Here is a 20,061-nt window from a genome sequence, read left to right on the forward strand (position 1 = left end):
GTAGAGGGGAAGGAGGACCTCTCTCGACCTACTGACCACCCTCCTTCTAATACACCCCAGGATGCCATTGGCCTTCCTGGCCACAAGGGCACAGTGTTGGCTCATGGTCATCCTGCCGTCCACTAGGACCCCCAGGTCCCTCTCCCCTACACTACTCTCTAACAGGTCGTTCCCCAACCTATACTGGAACCTGGGGTTGTTCCTGCCCAGATGCAGGACTCTACACTTTCCCTTGTTATATTTCATCAAGTTTCTCCCTGCCCAACTCTCCAGCCTGTCCAGGTCTCGCTGGATGGCAGCACAGCCTTCTGGCGTGTCAGCCACTCCTCCCAGCTTAGTGTCATCAGCAAACTTGCTGACAGTACACTCAATTCCCTCATCTAAATCATTGATGAATATATTAAATAATACTGGTCCCAATACTGACCCTTGAGGCACTCCACTAGATACAGGCCTCCAAGTGGACTCCGCCCCATAGACTACAACTCTCTGGCTTCTGTCCTTCAGCCAGTTTGCAGTCCACCTCACTACCTGATCATCCAGACCACAGTTCCTCAGTTTAGCTATGAGGATGCTGTGGGAGACTGTGTCAAATGCTTTGCTGAAGTCAAGGTAGACCACATCCACCGCTCTGCCATCATCCATCCACAATGTTATTTCCTCATAAAAGGCTAGGAGGTTGGTCAAGCATGACTTCCCCTTGGTAAAGCCATGTTGACTGCCCCTCATAACCCTCTTATCCTTGACATGCCTTAAGATGGCATCAAGGATAAGGTGTTCCATCACTTTCCCAGGGATGGAGGTGAGGCTGACCGGTCTATAGTTACCCGGGTCCTCCTTCTTGCCTTTTTTGAAGACTGGAGTGACATTTGCTTTCCTCCAGTCCTCAGGCACCTCTCCCGTTTCCCAAGACTTGGTAAAGATGGTGGAGAGTGGTCTAGCAATGACTTCCGCCAGTTCCCTCAACACCCGCGGGTGCATCCCATCTGGACCCATGGATTTATGGATGTCCAGATTGCTCAACTGGTCCCTAACCCATTCCTCATGGACTAAGGCAAACCGCTCCAGTGACCTGACTTCATCTGAGGTCTCAGGAGTACAGGGTTCTTCAGGACTGCCTCCGGCAGAGTAGACTGACACAAAGAAGGCATTCAATAACTCTGCCATCTCTGTATCTTCTGTCACCAGGGCACCCATCCCATTCACCAGTGGGCCTACCTTGCCTCTGGTGTTAGTTTTATCAGCTATGTATTTGAAAAAGCTCTTTCTGTTGTCCTTGACCCCTCTGGCCAGATTTAATTCTAAGGAGGCCTTAGCCATCCTAGCTGCCTTCCTACATCTTCTAGCAGCAGCCTTATATTCCTCCCGAGTGGCCAGCCCCTCCTTCCATGACCTATAAACTCTGCTCTTCCACTTGAGCATACCCAGCAGTTCCTTATTCAGCCACGCAGGTCTCCTGGCCCTCTTCCTTGACTTCCTACGTGTCGGGATGCTCAGCTCTTGAGCTTGGAATAAGCAATTCTTGAATGCCAACCAACTATCTTGGGCCCCTTTACCTTCAAGCAGCCTTGCCCATGGGACTTCCCCTAGCAATTGCTTGAAAAGGCCAAAGTTTGCCCTGCTGAAGTCCAGGGTTGCAATTCTACTTGCTATTGTACTGGTCCTACCACACAAGATCCTGAATTCCACCATCTCGTGGTCGCTGCAACCAAGGCAGCCCTCGACCCTTACTGCTTCGACCAGACCCTCCTTGTTAGTGAGGATGAGATCCAGCAGCGCTCCTCTCCTGGTTGGCTCATCCACCATTTGCATGAGGAAGTTATCATCCATACACTGGAGGAACCTCCTGGACTGTGGCTGGGTTGCTGAGTAGTCCTTCCAGCAAACATCAGGGAAGTTAAAATCCCCCACGACGACCACGTCCTGTGACTGTGAGGCCGCTCTCAGATGCTTGTAGAAGGCCTCATCAACTTCCTCACCCTGATCTGGTGGCCTGTAACAGACACCCACAACAGTATCGCCCCTGCCAGCCTGCCCCTTAATTCTCACCCACAGACTCTCAACTCGCTCATCCCCTGTTCCTGGACAGAGCTCAGTACATTGCAGCTGCTCTCGCACATAAAGAGCAACCCCACCACCCCGCCTGGCTGGCCTGTCTTTCCTGAAAAGGATATAGCCCTCCATGAGTATATTCCAGTCATGCGAGCTGTCCCACCACGTCTCTGTAATTGCCACCAGATCATAATCTCCTGACTTAACACAGGTCTCCAACTCCTCCTGCTTATTTCCCATGCTGCACGCATTGGTGTACAGGCATTTCAAGGAGGGAGCTGAGCTCACCGATTTCACCCTAGGATTATAGGAGGCCTCCCAGTCTTCATCAATCCTAGAGTGCTGCCCCACTGGGGCAAGCCCAGTTACAACCCCATCCCCCTTCGAATCTAGTTTAAAGCTCTCCAAATGAGCCCTGCTAATTCATGCCCCAGCATCCTTTTGCCTCTGTGAGTTAAACCTTTCCCACGTGCCATCATCCAGACTGGAGCCTTATAAAACCAGCCGTTATCAAAGAACCCAAAGCCCTGCCTAAAGCACCAGTCTCGTAGCCAATTGTTTACAGACTGAATTTTCCCATTCAATCCCACATCATCACCGGAAGATGGAAGAAGTGAGGAGAAGATCACTTGAGCCCCAGACTCTTTCACCATCCGCCCCAAGGCCCTGTAGTCTTTCTTCATCCCCCTCAGACTGCGGGAAGCAGCTTCCCCCCCACCTGTCTGGAAGACCAGCAGCGGGTAGTAGTCTGTCGGGTGCACCAGGCTGGGGAGCACCTTGGTGATATCCCTGATCCGGGCTCCAGGCAGACTACACACTTCCCTATGATGAGGGTCAACTCTGCATATCGGGCCCTCTGTTCCTCTCAGAAGGGAATCGCCTACAACAATGACTTTTCTTTCTTTCTTGTCAGAGGCAGTCTTGAGGTGCGAAGTCGACCGCCTTTTCCTATGTGACCTTGTAGTCTGGCCTTGCACCACATCCTCACTTACCTCTCCATCAAGATCCAGGGCCTCAAACCTATTACTGAGGGGCACCTGGGGAAGCAGGGCAGGAAGGGAGGAAGGTTGCCCACGGTTCCGAACTGGAACTCGCTTCCAGCCCTCATCGTCTTTTTGGTCCCTTACCTCTGCGCAACAGCTACAGAGCAGGGGCTGTCTCGGGTCATCCCCCTCTGTCTGAGAGGACAGGGCGTCCATCCCCTTTTGGGAGGTATCTCCCTGGAACCATTCCTGCTGACATGCTAGGGAGTTACTCCACCAGTCGATCTCCCTTTCACAGTCCCTGATGGTCCTCAGCGTCTCGACCTCCTCCTTAAGTTCTGCCACCAATCTAAGCAGATCTTCTACCTGCTCACACCTCACACAGGTGGAATGCTGGCCTCCCTCCCTCGGCAGCAGCAGGCTCTGGCACTCCCTGCAGCCAGAGACCTGAACAGCCACGGTTTGGGGCAGGGTCTCTGTCTGAGTTGCTACAGTCTCCTTACTGCAAGCTCTCCTTCTGGAGGCGACCAGATTGGTCAGCAGTCTGAGACACCAGCAACAGAGTCCACAACACGACCTGCTTGTTCCTCCCTGCGCCTGGTGGGCAGTGACCGGTCGCTGCCCTCCCAAAGGCTCTTTCAAGGCAAGGGGCAGGGGTGCGGTCGCCGTTACCGCGGGAACGCCCCCTGCCACGTCAGCTGCTCTCTCGCAAGGGCTGCTGGGGCTTCGGGGATCGGGAGATGTCGGGAATGGCGATGTCTCTGCGCTGTCCCCTCTGATTTTCCTGATCTCTTCTGACCCTCGTGGTCTCTGAAGCGTGCCGGCTCCGGCTCTAGCTGTGCTAAAAAAAAAAAAAAAAAAAAGAAGACCCCACTACCACAAATTATGCAGTCGAGTTTCCCGCATTTGGGGAAATCGCAGGGGTCAGCACACCCGGAGAGCAAGGGATGAGCCTCGCCCTGGGAAAACCACCTGCTTGATCATGGTGTCTCCCCTGCCAGGTCTTCAACATTTCCTCCGATTTTCTCTTTTGTCAGGGATCTGTGAAGCTACTACAAATGCCACCTTTCCTTCCCTTAGTCTAGGATATGTTGCCCTGTGGCTAACACTTTTAACACTACTGTGACAGAGAAGAGTGACATCAGGCAGGCTGTTGCTCTGGTCTTCAAGCTGTACAGTAAAAATCAAAGGCACATAAAAGTGTCACTAAAGATTCTTGCAAGTCTGTCCAATATTAATGTAATTGGAAAATGGCTGCAGTTTTGTTTTGAAGACCATTTCGAATGTTGATCAGTATTTCTAGAATTAACTGAGCTATGGATAAAACTCAGCAGGTTTACAGATTTTAGTTTTGTCTTTAAAATGGTTCAATCTGTGTTATAGTCACTAGAGAGTCTGTGTGAAAAAAAAAAAGACTGTGGAGGAAACCTCGTAGTAATTAAGAAATATTCACAGCTGCTGAATGTTTTCCTGCACAAAAGGCAGGGAAATGACATGTCTGTGACATTGCCATGTCAAGTGCACCCTCCCAAATCCATCTGCCAGTATTAAGACCACTTGTAATTGTATTCAACGTAAAAGATTAAAAACTCACTGTATTCATAGAATCATAGAATAGTTAGGGTTGGAAAGGAGCTTAAAATCATCTAGTTCCAACCCCCCTGCCATAGGCAGGGACACCACACACTAAACCATGCCACCCAAGACCTCATCCAACCTGGCCTTGAGCACCGCCATGGACGGAGCATACACAGCTTCCCTGGGCAACCCATTCCAGCGCCTCACCATCCTCACAGTAAAGAACTTACTTATATCCAATCTAAACTTCCCCTGTTTAAGTTTGAACCCATTACCCCTTGTTCTATCACTACAGTCCCTCATGAATAGTCCATCCCCAGCATCCCTGTAGGCTCCCTTCAGATACTGGAAGGCTGCTACGAGGTCTCCATGAAGCCTTCTCTTCTCCAGGCTGAACAGCCCCAACTTTCTCAGCCTATCTTCATACGGGAGGCGCTCCAGTCCCCTGATCATCCTCGTGGCCCTCCTCTGGACTTGTTCCAGCAGCTCCATGTCCTTTTTATGTTGAGGACACCAAAACTGCACACAGTACTACGAGTGAGGTATCATGAGAGCAGAGTAGAGGGCAGGATCACCTCCCTCGACCTGCTGGTCACACTCCTTTTGATGCAGCCCAGGATACGGTTGGCTTTCGGGGCTGCGAGCGCACACTGAAGCCGGCTCGTGTTCATTTTCTTATCAACCAACACCCCCAAGTCCTTCTCTGCAGGGCTGCTCTGAATCTCTTCTCTGCCCAACCTGTAGCTGTGCCTGGGATTGCTCCAACCCAGGTGTAGGACCTTGCACTTGGCTTGGTTGAACTTCATAAGGTGGGCATCAGCCCACCTCACAAGCTCGTCAAGGTCCCTCTGGATGGCATTCCTTCCCTCCAGCGTATCAACCGAACCACACAGCTTGGTGTCACCAGCAAACTTGCTGAGAGCGCACTCAATTCTACTGTCCATGTCACTGACGAAGATGTTGAACAAGACTGGTCCCAACACCGATCCCTGAGGGACACTACTCGTTACTGGTCTCCAGCCGGACATTAAGCCATTGACCACAACTCTTTGCGTGCGGCCACCCAGCCAGTTCTTTATCCACCAAGTGGTTTACCTATCAAATTGACGTCTCTCCAATTTAGAGACAAGGATGTTGTGTGGGACAGTGTCGAATGCTTTGCACAAGTCCAGATAGATGACGTCAACTGCTCTACCCCTGTCCATCAGTTCCGTAGCCCCATCATGGAAGGCCACTGTCCTGGGTTCAGCAGTAGCAGTCATTTTTTCTCCTTCTTAGTAGCTGATGCAGTGCTGTGTTTTTGACTTTCGGCCTGGGAATAGTGCTGATAAAACTGATGTTTCTAGTTGCTGGTCAGAGTGTTTAGTCTGATCAAGGACTTTGTGAGCCACATGCTCTGCCAGGGAGGAGGTGAAGCTGGAAAGGAGCAGCCACAGGACACCTGACCCAAACTAGCCAAAGAGGTATTCCATACCACAGCACGTCATGCCCAGGATATAACGGGGAGTTAGCTGGAAGAGCTGGATCACTGCTGGGTGGGGGCGAGGTATTGGTCGGTGAGTGGTTGTATCCTCTTCCCTTCTTCTTTCCCTTATCATTATTATTGGTGGCAGCAGTAGTGATTTGCATTATACTTTAGTTACTAAACTGTTCTTATCTCAACCCGTGGGAGTTGCATTCTTTCGATTCTCCTTCCCATCCCTCTAGGAGCGGGGGGAAGAAAGCTAAATTATCCAAACATTCTGTTTATGTTGTGAAACTACCCATCCTCCTGCCTGAGATAGGCACAAGATCAGAAAAACCGCTCCGAAGGACGCCTTCATGGTATCCATTGTCTTCACTATTATCTATTTCTTATACTGACAAATCTTTTTACTTATATAAGTATGCCTAAAAACCTCAAGCTCCTCAGTGAATCGCTGCAGAGTAAATATATAATATGCTTGATATAAACTACCTGTGCTCTCAAATAATTCTACTAGCTAAAAATCTTAAGAGTGAAAATCAGATAAAAATAAAAAAAAATACCTTAAAGCAACAATAAGGTTTGCTTTATGATGAAATCACTCTCTATACTGGAAGCAGAGAGGATTCTAACGCAGCCAAGTCTGTCTTAGACGACAGGCTTTTGCGGCGAATGAACCGACAGCGGCCACACCTAAAAATCACAATTAAACCACAAAAGAAACACTGCTGACAAGGACGGGATAATTCTCGCCGTATTTTCGTCTGAAGGCTGTAAAAGATAAATGCGGAAGGCTGTGCGCGGGTTGTATCAGTCCTAAATTGCCTATAGTTAAGTTCACGTTTGCGACAATTAGGTTGTTCACTTCCCTAATCAGTGGAAGTAGGGAACGGGTTAGGCACCGCTTCTCTCTGTTCTCGGCTTCGATGTTCGTTTGACGAGACATTCAGCGCAGGGCGAATCCACCTTGACGGTACCCAAAGTGGCCCTGTTGGTGACAGAACACAGGCATAATCACGACCCAAGTACAACAATTCCGCAGGTTCGCACCAGAGACCCGACTTAGGGTCCCGGTATCGTACTTTAACTGTTTTGTTTACATCCCTATCCTTGGCAGAATGGAAGTGAACACATGCAGAGGGCAATTCAGAATCCCCAGAAATACAAAGATGGCTTAAAACAAATAAGGTTTTAGAAATTCTTTCATAGACATCGATAATATCAGAATATTTACTTAAATATTGTTTGAATGTAGTGTTTGCTTGTTCAATAATAGCTTGACCTGTAGGGAAATGAGGAATACCTGTAACATGCCGTATTCCCTATTGCTGGAAGAACCTCCTTACCCGTTCACTAGCATATGCTGGACCATTATCAGTTTTAATTGAGACCGGCACCCCTATAACTGCAAAACAATTAGTAAGATGACGAATAACATGTAAAGCCTTTTCTCCTGATTGGGCAGTGACACAAATAAACTTGCTGTACGTATCAAATGATACATGTAGGTATTTTAACCGGCCAAAACTATTCTCATGGGTAATATCCATCTGCCATATCTCATTACTTTTAAGACCTCTGGGGTTGACCCCGATGCCAAGTCCTGGACCCAAATTAGAACAGGTGGGACAAGCCCTGACAATGGCTTGAGCCTCAGCATGTGAAATTTGAAATTGCCTTTTCAGCCCTTTGGCATTTTGATGAAAAGTAGCATGAGCTTCACGGGCTAGCACATATTGATCTTGTGGAACCTGCATCGACCAGTGTACCTGATTGTCAACCTTTTGATCAGCTATGGCATTCCCTTCTCCCAAGCCATCGTTCCACTTATGGCTTCTAATATGTAAGACAGAATATTCTGCAGTTCTCAGCCTTACTGCCCTTCTCACAAGCATTAAAAGCTCAAATAGTCGTTTATTTTGAACCTCCTTGATACGTGCATTTTCGATGCGTAACGCTATTCCTACTGCATAAAGGGAATCAGAGATAATGTTTACATGACAGGTAGACCAATGTGCTAACGACCAGGCAATGGCCCATAACTCTAATGTTTGTAGTGAATCAAATTCTTGACCTGGAAGGATTTTGTTTGTACTGCCATTGCCCGTCTTGCTGCCAGGTCACAGCGGCTTGACGTGATTTCTTTCCAGCATCGGTAAATACAGTTAGAGCATCTTTCAGAGGTCTGGATAATGCAAGTGGTTTGGCTACCCATTTTTGCGAGCCCAACCATTTTAACAAAGGCATATTCAAGGATTTTGTAGATATTACTGTACTTTCTGATAACAAGGCTACTGCTAATGACATCGAGTTCTCCATGAACCATTGCAAACCATCATTTTTCAAGGGTAAATAGACAGTATTGGGTACAGCCCCTGTCACAGAAACAATCCTATGACGACCTTTAATAATCAGTTCTGCCAAATTTTCGATTTCTGTCTGCAACGTTGTTTTAGGAACCAGTGCTGTGAATAACCATTCCAACACCCAGATCTCCCCCTTTTTCTTTTGTTGAGCAAGGGCTGCAAGCAGCTGCGTTTTCCCTCGGAGAATGACGAGATCCACAGGGAGCTGTGGGTCACGTCGATTCACCGCAGAAGCAGCAATACAAGCCCCGAGTTCCTGCAGTTTGGCTAACTGCAAAGGGGTAAGAGAAACCGGTGCGGCTGGGTCCGTTCCTTTCAACAACGGCCGAAAAATTTCGAGGTCATCATTAGAAATCCCTGCGACAGGACGAAGCCACTGCAAATCACCTAATAATGTTTGCACATCATGCAGGGTACATAACTGTGGATGAAATTCAAGTTTCAACGGTGAGACCGTGGACTCGGTAATTGATCACCCCAAATATTTCCAAGGAGATGTTTTTTGAATTTTGTCAGATGCTACCCCTAAACCAAATTGCTGCAAATGATTTTGAATGAACCTATCCTGTGATTGAGAAAAAGGAGTTTCTTGACAGAACAAGATATCATCCATATAATGATACACAATAGTAAATGGCCACTTTTGTCGCAGAAATTGTAGGGCGGCATCAACATATAGCTGACATAACGTTGGAGAATTTTTCATGCCCTGTGGGAGTACTGTCCATTCGTAGCGTAACACAGGTGCCTGTCGGTTGATGGATGGAAGGGTAAATGCAAATCGTTGACAGTCATTAGGATGTAAAGTAATATTAAAAAAGCAGTCCTTTAAATCGACGACAAGAAGAAACCAATTTTCAGGCAAGATTGAGGGTAAAGGGAGAGCTGGTTGCAGGGCACCCATAGCTTGCATTTGATCATTTACTGCCCGTAAATCATGCAGCAAACGAAACTTTCCCTATTTCTTTTTTATGACAAAAATAGGAGTATTCCAAGGGCTTGTAGAAGGACGAAGGTGTCCCTGTTGCAACTGCTCTTCGACTAGTGCATGTGCTTGTTGTAGACTCTCCCTCTTGAGCGGCCACTGCTCAATCCATACAGGGTTGTCACTCAGCCAAATCAAGGGGATTGGGAAAGTCCACGCAGAGGCCGCTATTAAAAACCCTGTTCAGTAGTTAAACGGGCTCCGATCTGAGCAAGTACATCTCGACCCAGGAGCATAGGCACTCCGGCTGGCAGCGGCATAAGAGTTATTATTGCAGTGACGGTATTGCCATCTATAGTCAGCTGTATCGGTGGACTCTTATATACCGATTGTGATCCCCCCACACCTTCCACCCTGCCAGCACTGGCTGCTAACGGTCACTCTGTGGGCCAGTGTCGTAAAGCAAGTATGGTTATATCCGCTCCCGAGTCTAGAAGCGCCCGCACAGTACAGGACTTATTGTTATGGATTAGAGTAACAGAAATTTCTGGCCGCGAATCTAATGCGACGGAAAACAACGCAAGTTGCCCAGTGGACCCAAAGCCTGCTTGTCCTCGGAAGCTCATAGTTTGTCTCGTTACCATCTGAGTCATAGGTATCAGTTGAGCAATTTTACTATTTTTTGGAATCAACATCGGTGGAAAGTCTGTTTTAACCATAATCTTAATTTCTCCCATATAGTCAGCATCAACCAGACCGGGGACAATGAAAAGTCCTTTTAAAGCGGCGGAGGAACATCCTAACAAAAGTGCTCCCGCCGCTTGCCCATTTATTCTTAAGGGACCAAACACTCCGGTAGGAACCAGCTGAACACTTTTATCAGATAAAGTGATTTCTACTGTGGATGCCAAGTCCACTCCGAGGCTGCCGCTGGTGGCCGGCTGCAGGGGGATAGGCTGGCTTCCAGCGTCTGCGGCTGACGAGTGGCTGGGGTTAGCTGAATCGGACCTGCTCTTGGGGCCTTCGTGCGGCGGGTCTTGCGCTCGCCGGGTAGTTTCCCGACTTCACTTTCTGCCGGAAGCAAGTAGCTGGACAATGGTTATCAAGCTGACAGCTGGGACACCAAACGATTGTGGAGCATTCCCTCTTTGAATGCCCGTTTTGTCCACAGCGAAAACAGCGCAGACCCCTTTTCAAATTCAAATTTGGATTAGGCTTCTGCAATGGTGTCAAAGCTGCTAAAACCTTATCGCCTAAGGAATGGACTGCATCGACTAACAGGGCTTGATGCCCCACAGGTACGCGGGACATTCGTTCTAGCATTTCTGCGATAGAAGCATTTGTGGGAAGTTGAATGAGAATCTGTCTTGTAGTATCATTACAATTTTGAAGTGCACATTGTCTCAAAAGTGCACCCTTCATATACTCGGCTAAATTGTGAGGTTTTGAAATAGCATTTGCGATACGATCTAGGAATTCACTGAATGGTTCATTTCTACCCTGAACTATCTTTAAGTAGGCAGGTTCTGCACTTGAATCCCTAATCCTTAACAGTGCCTTCATTGCCGTCTGCATAGATTCCTTTAGTAAATCTGGCCCCATCCTAGCTTGTGCCTCTTTATTAGCCCAAGCACCTATTCCCATAAGGTGCTGCAATGTTACTCCTGCTAATGGGTCGTCGTCTCCTCTTTGTAGGTCGCAAACTTCTTGACACAATTCCTGCCAGTACATATTAAATAGGAGCAACTGCGACGGTGTCAAAATTAACTTTACTACACTTTTGATATCTTCGATAAGTAATAATCCAGAACCCCAAATATAATTTAGCATTTGTTTCGTAGGCTCTGACTGTATGCCAGAATCTGTGACTGTCTGGCGCAGCTGATTTAATAATTTCCAACTAAGGGGTGTAATAGTAACATCAATTTCACCCCGCGCATTGGGAGCATACAGAACTGGAAAAGCATTTGTTGCCTGCAATTCCCGAGCCCCATCATAACCTTCATCCCGAATAGCCTCCTCATAAATGGTTTTCCAATTTATTCCCCGAGTCTGATTTTTACCCCTAACGTCAAAGGAGCAAGCTGCTGTACTTGGAACTGCTTCCTCCCTTAACGAGTTAGTAGGTCTGGGGTCCGGGGGAGCAGAAGGCTCCGCTGCGGTTACCGAGTTAGATAAGAGTGGAAGGTGGGGAAAATGAATAGAAGACACAGATGGAGGCAGGGGAATATCCGTGCTACCAAATGCTATAGCCCCAGGGGGATTAGAACTTTCAGACGGAGGTGCGCTATTCAGTTTCTCTTTGGCTACAGCAGCGATACGTTGCTCAGCGGCGTATTTTTGGATACACTGTATAATGCACCGCCAATCCTTTGCCAATTTACGCGCCTGTTTGTTATCATCTATAACCTGTTCCCAAAGTACATCACCAAATTTTCTCCACTCCGCTACTTCAAATATTTCATCAGGATCGTGAAAGCATCCCACACTCTTCCCATAATCAAGGAGTGCAGTAAGCCCTTTCCCTAAGTCTATCTCTTTCCCTATACCTCGCTTCTCTAAGAAGCACTTAAACAGATCAAAGGCCGCTTGTCTTTCCATTATTCACTACTCTCTCTTTTTAAGCTTTGGTACCAATGCAGCTCACCAGCAAGCAGGCCAACTCAGCGGGCGGCGGAGGCTCCCTCTTCGTCCTCCAGGCTCAGAGGCTCCTATTCTCTTTCAGGATTGACCTCTGTCTCTTCTCCGGGCTTTACCTTAGGACTACTTAGTAGTCCGATTCTTTTTTTTTTTTATCATAGGCTCCTCTTCTCTTTCAGGATTGGCCTCTTTTTTTTCTTCTTTCACTGCCCGTTCTCTGCCCGGCATCTTCGACCAGCAAAACCGAGCATTTTTTCTTCTTTCAGCCCTCCGGATGCTGCTTCTCCGGTGCTTTCCCGCTCCGTGCGCAATTCTCTCAGCCACTACGGGTACCCGGGTTCCTCTGTTGGTCCCTGTTCGGGCAGCAATATGTCGTCGCGCACGGAGGGAACACATGCACAATCAATATGATTGATAAAAGTGATCCGTTTATTGTGCTCAAATAATGGGTATATATAGTGTCAATCTGCCACGTACACACAGCTTCCCGTCGTGATTGGTTGATAAACACAGTATTGGGTACATTCCAGGTGCATTTTGGTGATTTCCCCTGCTCATTTACACATCCTCCTCTCAAGGTCTCTGCTCCTAGTTCACAGACAATTTTTAGCTACAAGGTAGGCCAGCTGGTCTTCTATCTCTATTGGTTAACTTCCAGGGTTTTCCACTGTTGGCAACTGTACACAGCTGGCGTTTTTTCTCACTTTCACAGAATCTGTGCTTAATTAAGCTCAGACATGGGAACATGAACTTTGCTTGCTAACCATGTCTCCACAGAAAGGGTGGGAGGAAGTAGACTGCGTGGTTCTAATTTATGGCCTGGGCTTAAACCACTACAGCCACCAAATTGGTCAGGCAGGATTTCCCCTCAGTGAAGCCATGCTGGCTGTCACCAAGCACCTTGTTGTTTTCCATGTGCCTTAGCATGCCTTCCAGGAGAATCTGCTCCAAGAGTTTGCCAGGCACAGAGGTGAGACTGACTGGTCTGTAATTCCCTGGGTCATCCATTTTCCCCTTCTTGAAAATGAGGGTTATATTTCCCTTCTTCCAGTCATTATGAACTTCACCCGACTGCCATGATTTTTCAAATATGATGGCCAGTGGCTTAGCAAACTTCATTCGCCAGCTGCTTTAGGACCCGCGGATGGATTTCATCAGGTCCCATGGACTTGTGTACGTTCAGGTTCTTAAGATGGTCTCGAACCAGATCCTCTCCTACAGTGGGCCTAGGGTCTTCATTCTCACTGTCCCTGCCTCTGCCTTCCAAGACTTGGGTGGTGTGATCTGAGCCTTTGCCAGTGAAGACTGAGGTAAAAAAGTCATTAAGAACCTCAGCTTTCTCCAAATCCTGGGTAGCCAGTTCTCCTGATAGCTTCCGGAGGGGGCCTACCTTGTCCCTAGTCTGTCTTTTATTCGCAGTGTACCTATAGAATCCCTTCCTGTTATCCTTAACATCCCTAGGCAAGTTCAATTCTAACTGGGCCTTAGCTTTCCTCACCTGGTCCCTAGCTTCCCAGACAACATCCCTGTATTCTTCCCAGGCTGCCTGTCCTTTCTTCCGCCTTTTATAAGCCTCTTTTTTCCTTCAGATTTTCCTCAGCAGCTCCTTATCCACCCAAGGAGGTCTCCTGGCCCTCCTGCTGCACTTCCTTCTAGTGAGGATGCAACACTCCTGAGCTTGGAGCAGGTGATACTTGAATATCAACTAACAGTCTTTGGCCTCCCTGCCCTCTAGGGTTATATCCCATGGAACCTTACTAAGCAGGTTGCTGAAGAGGCCAAAGTCTACTCTCTTGAAGTCCAGGGCAGTGAGCTTGCTGCACGCTCTTCTCACTGTCCTGAAGACCTCTAATTCGACCATCTCGTGATCGCTGCAAACAAGGCTGCCCTGCAGAGTCACATTTCCAACCAGCCCTACCCTGTTGGTAAGGACGAGGTCAAGCATGGCCCCTCTCCTTGTCGGCTCCTCTACTACTTGCAGAAGGAAGTTGTCTTCCACACAGTTGAGGAACCTTCAGGTTTTCTTGTACTGGGCCGTACCGTCCCGCCAACAGATATCAGGGTGGTTGAAGTCCCCCATGAGAACAAGGGTCTGTGAGAGTGAGGCTCTTCCTATCTGTAGAGTGCTTCACCCACAGATTCCTCTTAGTCAGGCGGTCTGTAACAAATCCCCACAGTAATGTCCGCCATCGCTGTTCTCCCTTTAACCCTGACCCACAAACTCTCTGTTGACTGCTCACCTGTCCTCAGACACAGTTCCATACTCTCCAGCCTATCCCTAACATAAATAGCAACTCCCCATTCCCGCCTGCCGGGCTTGTCTTTTCTTGTGTAGAGCCGGTGGCCACCTCCTGTCCCTGTTGGAGCCCGAAGCCACTCAGAACAAGAGGTGAATGCGGATGATCTCCTCTATCTGTGTATCAGACTAATGATGAGGTTTAGGTGATATTAAAGAAGCAGTTTCACTACAGTAAATGGCTGCAATTCCCCTAGGTAAAACACTGAGTATTCTGCAGAAATTTTTGCACTTGATTATTTCAAGCTGTTTACATAATTAGATGCAAAATCAAAGACAAGAAGTTGGTCCTGTACTGAACCATTTGCCTAAAGCCGTTTGGTGATGATAATACTCATTAACCAAGGTACAGCTCCTGGCATTGCTTCCTATCTGTAGAGTGCTTCACCCACAGATTCCTCTTAGTCAGGCGGTCTGTAACAGATCCCCACAGTAATGTCCCCCATCGCTGTTCTCCCTTTAACCCTGACCCACAAACTCTCTGTTGACTGCTCACCTGTCCCCAGACACAGTTCCATACTCTCCAGCCTATCCCTAACATAAATAGCAACTCCCCCTTCCCGCCTGCCGGGCCTGTCTTTTCTAAAGAGCCTGTAACCTTCCATTCCAACACTCCAGTCATAGGAGCCATCCCACCATGTTTCTGTGATGCCTATTATATCATACCCCCGTAGACGTATTCTGGGAATAGGATTCCTCAGGCTGCAGACTAGTGATCTTAGGGCATAAAAGTTGTTAGATTAGATACTGTTCTCTGCTTTAGTCTAAAACAAACGCTTTATTGTGGCCAAACTCAACTCTTGGATCCAGTCAGCATCAAACAAATCAAACTCAGAGATATCAAACAAAAGCAAAAAGAAACCTCATCCAAAAACCTCACTGAATAGGTGGATGGAGTTTCATAGGGTGCCTCTGTAGGCACCAGTGCAACGTTGCGTCAAGAAACTGGCTCAGGCCCAGAAAGCAGCTGCAAGATCCTTGGCATCTGCAGGCTGCTGCTTGATAGGTACCCCTGGTGTGCATGGGCTACTTCAACAGAGATGGCTAGAGGGAAGAAAGATAAAACAAAGTCTTAAGCTGCAAATAATAAAACATCTAAAAAATGTTGAGATTAAGAAAAAAAAAAAAGTGAAAAGCAAAACTGGCAGGTCTAGCACATTGAACCACTAAAAATGAGGACTAGAACACTGTCCAGTTAGTTCCTTCTGGTAGACCTATTAAAATTAAAAATGCTTTATTGCCAGCTCATTGTCCGTTAAGTTTGTAGCTTTAGTGACACATTAAGGGCAAATGATGGCATGTTGCAGAGTTCAGCTGGTGTGTATCAAAGCACCAGAACTCACAGGCTGTGAATCTTGTAATTAAAGTAGAATTAATGCTTCATAGCTTGAAAAATATATCTATAGCAAATGTAAATTTACCTTTATTCTTACCCATTAGTTAATTAGTCTTCCCCTACCTTGAGAAGGATATGAATAAATTATGGGGGAAATTATTCCTTTAAGTTGCATTTCTCTGGCCTAAATCTTATAGTTGGATCTAGCATTAGAAATAATGAACTCTGTAAGTCTGCTCTTCAGGGAACCGTGAAAGGAAAATAAAAAAGTGAAAATGCAAGTCAGCAGAAAAAGAAAATGGGCAGGCTGTAAATATAGCAAAAGGAGGTATGTCTGAACAAGAAGATGAGCTCAGTCACTGAGGTAGGTTACAGGATCACTGGTGATTGGAATTGAATGGTTTGGGAAGAGCTATGGAAATTCTGCAGTAGGCAAGTATTGATTCACTTTTGAAAAGGATTAATTGTTTTCAAACTCTTGTAACCTAGGGCCTCCAGATATGTAGTATGAGATTTTTATATTCTTTCTAAAGCTGTTTAATGATAGTTAAGAGTTAACTCTGAAGGCTCTTATTACCTATAGATCCCATTTATCCTTGAAGGCTTGAAAGCATTATCTTTAGTAATATGTTGCAGTACTTAGATGAAAGCTGCCTTAACAGTAGAAGCAAAAAGGAGAACCTTTAGGAACTTAAAGAACTTGGGATTGATTTTGGTATTTGCTTCACTCACAATGACACTGGCAAATAACATTTCATTAGAGGAAAATATAACTAGTCTCAGAATTCCCCCAGAAAACTCTCACAACATTGCAGTGATTTCTATGGACTTTAGATCGGGAATAAAAAAAGAGGAAACAACAGAATAAGACGGCTTAAAAAAGATCCTGGCTTTCCAAAGTCTGAGACAGCTCCCACCTAACTAGTGAGGTGGTAACAAAGAAGCTACATAGTAGCTTCAACGATGTGGAAAAGAGGGAGAGCTAGATTAATTTGCCTAAACCCTCCACAGCATGCTGGGGGATGATCGACTCACGCTGCGGACACAAGCCCTGGGTACCCTTGGGGGCTTGTGTCCGTGTAGAGCCGGTGGCCACCTCCTGTCCCTGTTGGAGCCCAAAGCCACTCAGAACAAGAGGTGAATGCGGATGATCTCCTCTGTCTGTGTATCAGACTAATGATGAGGTTTAGGTGATATTAAAGAAGCAGTTTCACTACAGTAAATGGCTGCAATTCCCCTAGGTAAAACACTGAGTATTCTGCAGAAATTTTTGCACTTGATTATTTCAAGCTGTTTACATAATTAGATGCAAAATCAAAGACAAGAAGTTGGTCCTGTACTGAACCATTTGCCTAAAGCCGTTTGGTGATGATAATACTCATTAACCAAGGTACAGCTCCTGGCATTGCTTCATTTCTGTCGTTATAATGAAATACCGCTTTGTTTCAGATCTGAAGTGTGGCATAAGCTTATCTTCTTTCTGAAAGATTTTCTTCCGGATGTAACTGCATCTTTATGCCATTCAGCACTGAGCCAGAGGTATAATTTTTTTTCTGTCCCTCTTCTTTTCTGGTTTAATTAATATGGTCACCTGGCCTATTAGAAATTACCTGTGCAATATACATGAATTGCCTTCTTCAGTCCGTAGTCTTATTTTGTGAAGGAGCTGAAGGCATTGTGCAACAACACAGTGTTAAAATAGGGTAGAATTTTTCAGGGTATTAATCTGCCGGAATAATATAAAAATCAGAAAATATTTGATAAAACTTTGTTCTTTTGTTCCATCTCCAGCTGTAGGATTTCAAAATGCTTTTGGCTATGGCTGCTTTCAGCACTGGTTCTCCAGGCAGTCTTATTCCAGTCTTTTAGCTGGGGAAGCCAAAAAAGTGGGGAAGGAAGAGGAAGTATGAAGCTGTTGAAAAAAATCTGTGATCTTAAACAGTGAAAGGTCTCGCCTCACTTGAAGGCAGCTGTCTGGAGGTGGGCAGGGTGGCAGAGAGACTGGGCAAGTGAGTAGATGTAGGTTGTAGGTGAGTGTTTCATTGGTGAAAACTCTGAATCTGTAGACAGAGTCCTTTGAAGACACATTTTGTATATGTAAAGCTTGTAATGGTCCCAAAAAAAACTTTAATTTAAAAGAAACTACAGATTTAGAATTTTTCCTTTTTTTTTTTTTTTTTGTTTGTTTGCTTGTTTTGTTTTGTTTTTTGGTTTTGTGGGTTTGTTTGGGTTTTTTTTTTTTTTTGGTTAAGTACTGTTGCAGCTTCCAGAGATTTAAGTGGAAAATGTAGGGAGGGTCTGGAGGGAAACTAGAGAAGCCAGCCATGACCTTAAGTATTTGTTATTTTGAAGATGCAATCCCCACTTTGTATCTTCCTTACACAATTAAGACAGACATTTTGCCATAAGAGCTTCTGCAAAGGCAGATACCTTGGGCAGTCTTGCATTAATTTTATTTTATAATTAATCATTAGCTAATGCCCTTTATAAAATAAAAATCAGGTACAACAGCTGGGTTATTTACCTTTGAAAAGCTCTTACAAGGCACACAGAATACCTTACTTCTTGTCACTAATAATATCACAAAGATGTAAAGAGAGAAAACGCTACACATTTAGCTACATGCTAAATGTCATGTCCAGTACAAATGAAAGTGCCATAAACATTTGCAAAAACATACAAATAATAACAGCTTCATTGACAAATGCTTTCAGTGGGTCATCATGAAGAATGAAATTAAAAATGTGGTCAGTATGCACAAATAGAGGCTCAGGAAATATTTCTACAGAACTGTCAAGCTATTTTTTCAATTTCTCTTTGCAAGTCACCTATTTACCTCCATGATTTTTCTATTTTTGTTCCTCAAAAGCGATTGAAAAAGAGGTAGAATGCATTATATACATATACGTCTGCAGTAAGACCTGAGCCCCTAAAAGCGTCGGTCCCACTTAATGTCACTGCCCACTTTAGCCCAGTAAATGCATTTCAACTATAAAGCACATGGAAGTCAAAGTAAATTATGTCTCAATTTAATATGTTGATCCCATGAGAAATATTAGACTATAAAATGTGTAGGAGAGGCACTGATTTGAAAACCGCACCATATAATCACATACGAGTGCCCAACCATAAGGATGGTGAGGCGCTGGCACAGGCTGCCCACAGAACCTGTGGCTGCCTCATTCTTGGCAGTGTCCAAAAACATGTTTCCCGGGGCTTGGAACAACCTGATTAGTGCACGTGGCACAGGATTGTCACTGGATGAGCTTTAAAGTTCCTTCCAACCCAAATCATTCTGTCCTTCTATCATTATAATTTCTCAGACAGCTACAGTGCAGCCAACGTCAGCCACCAGCAAGTCACTGTCCAAGGCACTTTCTATGCTGCCCAAGGCACAACAACTTCTTCATGGCTGCGAAGCGCAGGGTGCCTGTTGGGACAGAAGAGCCTTTGGGGTAGCCATCACTCTAGGCGACATTTTGGGGATGCTTTTCTCAAAACATATGGACTGAGGGGCTGAGGAGACCCTGGGGCTTAGAGCAGCCCAGGCCCCTGTCTACTCTAGGCCGCTTCAACACCCAGCAACACCAGGCAAGAGAGCATCTGTGTTTCAGCAGTTTATTCTGAGTTGGCCTGCCCAGTGGTGGTAGACCTGTGAGGACTTGTCAGATCATGGGGCAGGCAGCAGCCAATGGCCAGGACACTCCCGCATGGGAGGACGCTTGCAGAGAGATCAACATCTCCGTGATCGAGATCGGCGACCTGGTGGGGAACAGAACTGGCCGTGAGCATGAGCTATGCACCCCGTTCCCTCCTCCTTGCCACCCCTCCATCGCCCAGAGCCCTGGTGCCCAGGACATCCTTGTGGTTCCTGGGAACACACGCTGACTCCTACGGTCACCCCCACCTCTGCGTCTCCTACTCCGCCTGTAGCGGCTCCGTCGGCGCTTGGAGACTCGTCGCCTCCGGCTGCGAGAGCGGCTTCTCCTCTGGCGCCTGGAACGGTATCCCCTCCGGCGTCTGCTCCGCCGGCGTCTGAATCGGAGGCGCCTGCTCCGGTGGCGGCTGCTGCTCCGCCGGTACCTGGCCATGCTGCTTGTTGCTGTGCCTGGATGTGTGGCTTTCTGCAAAAGCCTTCAGAAGATAAAGGTCTGGGTTGATTATGATGTGCAATGACGTCATGGATTTGGGTGGTGATGCGAAGGCCATCAGTCCACCCACTCACCTACTCATCCATCCATCCTTCCATCCATCCATCCATCCATCCATCCATCCATCCATCCATCCATCCATCCATTTATCAATGCCTCCTTCCACTGTTCTGTCAACCCATCCTGAAGATGAAGTACAAGTGGGTTTGCCCCGCTAGCCTTGCTCTGTGATGTTATCCCGCCACTGGTAACATGCAGACAAACTTCTC

Source organism: Psittacula echo (assembly GCF_963264785.1).
Source record: "Psittacula echo genome assembly, chromosome: 1".
NCBI lineage: Eukaryota > Metazoa > Chordata > Aves > Psittaciformes > Psittacidae > Psittacula > Psittacula echo.